Here is a 5,042-nt window from a genome sequence, read left to right as displayed (position 1 = left end):
GATGCTTCTGGTACTCATATGTATGTACCTGAAACAGAAGAAAAAAATATTATGAGTTTTTCGAACAATTGTAAACCCTAGACTAAATCTAACTAAACAAGATCTAATAGCGATCAAAGTTCCCCGCCAACGGCGCCAAATTTGATATCACTCAAATTACCCTTAGAAATGATTTATACTCTCTCAAATAAGAGGTCAAGTTGTAGCACTTAAGGATCGAATTCACAGAGAGCTATGGCACACAAAAGATCTAATAGTGATATGATTAAGCTAGGCTAATATTTTAAATGTAAATAGCAGTAGTGAGCAATGTAGTTGCTAGGTTGATTGATTGAGTTGTTTGATGGAAGGATGGTTGCTAGATCTAGGGTTTCTATTCAGGTAATCAGGATTATAATAATATAGAGACTAATTGTTGTATGCAAGATATTAAAGAGCTAAACAATTAAGAACAAATTGATCGGCTCTCATTTTCTAGATTCATCTATTGACTAGATCTAATGATCTCAACTATCGTTTGTCGATCAATTAGAAAGTGTCGATCGATAATTCTAGAGGAATATCGATCGATACACCTTTCACGACGTCGATCGATTATTCTATTGTAATATCGATCGACACACTTATAGCAAGTTCTGCGCGCGGGTTGATAAAGTACTCACTAGGGTTCTTAGATCAGTTATCACTTGTTTCTAGAAATCCTTGTTCAATGAGGATCTATTCAGAGAAAAGACCAAGCTATCACTTGTGCCTAATGATCCTAAGATCAGGGTTCTAGTTCGCGACTCTAGAACACAAGCAATAAGAACATCCAATTGAGGAATATCAAAACCTAGCAATTCTATATTTGGGGTTAATTCCTCATAACCTATTTAAACCCTAAACCTAACAGGTGGATCTATTCAATCATGAAGTTTGTCACATAAATCATAGATGAATACATATAAAAAGCAATAGATATAAAACCAAAATCAATGGAGTTCCAAGAGGACTCTCTAGGAGTTCCTCTCTTCTCTCCTAATGATATACCTTGGATTTGACCCATTTTTATCCATGGTATATTATTATTTTACTATATATATATCTATGTTTTCTACTCTTCTATGTATGTTTTCAGGTTCAGGTGCATTTCGGAGTAAAGCTATAACTTTGGAGCATTTTGGAGCATAAAGGACATTTTACCCGAGCTGACCACTTAGAGTTCGACGAGAGGAAGAATAATCGATCGATACGCATCAGTGCTGGCGATCGATATCAGGAAATGCCTCGACAGATGAAGATTAATATCGATCGATGTACACAAGTACCGTCGATCGATGTCGAGACACCAGGTGCGACATTTTGGATTCAGCAGACTTAAAAACCAAGGCCAAGCCAAATTACCAAAATGCCCTGACGAGTTCTTAACCTAGTAGAATATATACTGCTTAAGTGTTTGACGGCAGGGATAGCTTTTCTTTTCTAGACCTAGTTTTGTTACAAGTTTCATTTGGGAGAGAAGATCACTTGTGATTGGAACTCCTTGTTTCATTTTCTTATCATCTATTCTATGAGTTTCTATTTATCCATTGATATGAATTGCTTTGCTATGTCTAAGTAGTTCAACTGTTAGATCCAGGGTTCAGATAGGTTTGTGGGATTAGCCCCAAACTATAGATCTGTCTTGTTGTGATATTCATGATAGATTTGTATTCATTGCTTGTTTTAGCCTAGCTAACTAGAACTTGATCATAGGATTGCATATTCAAGCACCCTTGTTATCCCATCCTGACATCTATCTATCATATTAGGATTGCTAGAGAGGGCTAACCGCCAATTTAGGATCTTAGTAGAGCATTTTCATACTCGCGCATAGGCCTGGCTAGAACCCGTCGATCGATGTCCTCAACTGACAATCGATCGATGTTGGCAAAAGTGTATCGGTCGACGTCTTGATAGACTATCGATCGACACTCTCTTGTGTCTGCATCTAACCGGTGAGACACAAGATCTAGTCTGTTAACCAGTGGTACATGCGACAGCTGATCACTGAGTTAAGCGAATGAGCTCTAATATATCATGCATGCAACAGTTAGGCATCTATAGGAATTATAATCTCCAACACCTGAATAGTGGTCCTGCATCTAATATCATTTCCAACCTAAGTTACATTTATCATTTACTCGCTAGTTAATATTGCTATTTTATTTAAAACATAACAACCTTTAAAATTAATAAACACTAGATTTAATTGTTCTCTAGCTCCTTGTGGATTTGATCCCTAAGTACTACATCTGAACCTCTTTTGATGAGAGTAACACTCCTTAGGGTAATTTGCGTGGTAGCACATTTGGCGCCGTTGCCGGGGAGCTTTGATCGCCATTAGATTTAGTTTTATTAGTTCTTATTCTTTTCTTTACCCCCTTTTCTAATAATCTTTCTTTTTCTTATCTTTTCAGGTGCATGCCCAACGGTACCAGAAGCAACAAGGAGAAAGGCTTGCTGTTCTCAGACGATCCTGCTCATTTGGAACGCACCATCCGTAGAGGTCAACGTTCCACATCGCTCGACGCAACCACTTCGTCGTCGATCGATACGCACAACCAACCGTCGACCGACACCAGACCGTCATCGTCGATTGATCCCAGTCGTTCGACAACGATCGATACTACACCGCGTACGTCGATCGATAACGTGTCGTCAAAAATGGTAAACATTATTATTCTAACTCAGGATGAGAACGAAAACCTGTATGACCAGGCCGGTCATCTGCGTAATGCAACAGGTCAGAAAATAGATGCTCTGGGAACTGTAATCCCTGATGCTGATGCTACAGGAGCTGCTCAAACTGTAGATGAGGACGCTCGATCGAAACCATTGATGGACTACAATCGCCCATATGAGTACTATTCCAACAGTCAGCGATTCGACTTCCGGAGATCCAGAAGCAGAATTTCTAGCTGAAGCCTCAATACTACTACACTCTCGTGTCGCAGATACCCTACTCTGGGTTACCGCGCGAGCATCCTATGGACCGTTTGGAACGGTTCGAGGATCTAATCGCTGCCATTCGGATGGAAGGAGTCCCCAAAGATTACCTGCTGTCCAAGCTCTTCAGATACACGCTGAATGGAGAAGCGATGCACTGGCTTAGGCAGCAACCCACAGGATCTTTAACATCTTGGAGCGACATCAAGAATGCTTTCTTACGAAACTTCTTCGATGAGACGCGCGCTGAAGAACTTCGGAACAAAATTTCCACATTCTCGCAGAAGACTGGAGAGTCCTTCAAAGATGCGTGGATTAGATTTAGGTTTTTCCAGAGAGACTGTCCACACCACGGATTTAATGAAGTGCAGCTGCTAAGCACTTTCTTCCGAGGTCTCGCTTTACAGTATCAAATGGCTCTTGATACGGCGAGTGAAGGAAACTTCACTACTCGGAATCCGTTGGAAGCTCTGAGACTTATCGAAAACCTTGCTAACAGCAGCAGCACCAAAAACACTAACTCTGAACGGAAGAAGTCTGTAGCCTCTATCGGGAAGGAACAGATGGACGAAGTAAGAGCTAAGTTAGATGTGGTGCACGAACTTCTTAGGAAGTAAGTATGTTCAGCTGAAGGAGAAGTAGCAGATACTGAAGGAGAAGAAGATGTGAACTACATCGGAGGTACCAGATTCCAAAAATTTGGAAACCAGGGCGGAAACAGAAACTTCTTTGGAAATGGCCAAAGAAGTAACCAAAGTTCACAATTTCAAAAACCCTTCAACAACAGCAAGAGCTACTCGAACTCTTACTATCAAAATCCACCAACCCAAACTCAGAAAAGCAAGATCGAAGAAATGCTTGATCAAGTACTGTTGGGACAACAACAAATCACCGTGGATTTCAACGGTAAGATAGATTCTGCCTACAACAATCTGAACACCAAAATCGAGACCTTAGGGACTCAGGTGAGAAAACTTGAAGCCCAAGTAATTCAGACGGGCGAGACTATTAAGAGGCAAGAAGCTTTTGCTAGAGAAACAGGAGCCAACAAAGGGAAACACCACGTAAATGCCATCATAGATGATGAATTCTGGCAAGTGGTGAGAAATGAAAACCTTGAGGACGGAGATTTCGAAATCGAAAGCTCCATGAGTCTCGGCGGATCTCAATGGTGTCGACCGATGTCGATGAACTCGCATCGATCGACAGACCATGATGAAGATCGATGGATGGATTACTCCAGACATCGATCGACGTCGTCTGCCGATTCGACTGAATGCAATGCGGTTCGAATTCTAACTCATGAAGAATTCGCAGCTAAGCATCCTCACCCACCCTCCCCTTTCTATGAAAAAATCGATCGATCGGTTAACTCAACCATCGATCGACGGAGTGAGTCCGACGTACCGAGTGCGGTTACCCTCAATCGATAATGATTACATCAATGCACTCAGACTACCACCTAAACCATTAGCAAACCCACCCGAACCAACACCCAACCCTTTAAATAGTTCAACAGAACCTGTTCAAGAAGAACAACAATCTGAAGGGAGAAGGTTAAGGAAAAGGAAGGAGAAGATTCCTAAAAACCTTAAGAGGGAAGCTAACGATAAGGAGATGGATGGTTTCATTAAACGAGTCCTCAGAATCCCAATCGAAAAACCTTTTGATGAAGCTTACTTCACACACCGGTTGTGGATGTTCTTCAGAGAAACAAAGGTAACTGAGGAGGACATTAGGAGAATGTTTCATCAAGTCAGAGGAAAGATGAAACACAGGATCACATTGACGAAGAAGAGTGATCCTGGGAAGTTTGCAATACCATGCATAGTCAAGGGTGTTGAATTTCCCCATTCAATGTGTGACACATGAGCATCGGTTAGTATCCTCCCTAAGATCATGGCGGACCAGCTTGGTTTGACCATCGAACCCTCAACAGAATCCTTCACCTTCGTGGATCTTTCAGAGAAACGACCCGTAGGCATCATAAGAGATTTGGAGGTACTGATTGGTAATGCCCTTGTCCCTCTAGATTTTCATGTCTTAGACATCGAGCTTAACTAGAACTCTTCACT

The 5,042-nt window shown here is 41.4% G+C and overlaps 1 non-coding gene across 1 annotated transcript; it reads right to left on the bottom strand.

Moving 5' to 3' along the window:
* Positions 1-3,219: 3,219 nt before the first annotated feature.
* LOC117129405 lies at positions 3,220-3,325 on the bottom strand. Its single transcript, XR_004453054.1, has one exon. It is a non-coding gene; the product is annotated as a small nucleolar RNA R71 (small nucleolar RNA).
* Between the last annotated feature and the right edge of the window lie 1,717 nt (positions 3,326-5,042).

Source organism: Brassica rapa, chromosome A10, assembly GCF_000309985.2.
Source record: "Brassica rapa cultivar Chiifu-401-42 chromosome A10, CAAS_Brap_v3.01, whole genome shotgun sequence".
Taxonomy (NCBI): Eukaryota; Viridiplantae; Streptophyta; class Magnoliopsida; order Brassicales; family Brassicaceae; genus Brassica; species Brassica rapa.
The sequence above is the reverse complement of the archived record's forward strand: the minus strand, read 5'-3'. Positions and strand labels throughout refer to the sequence as shown.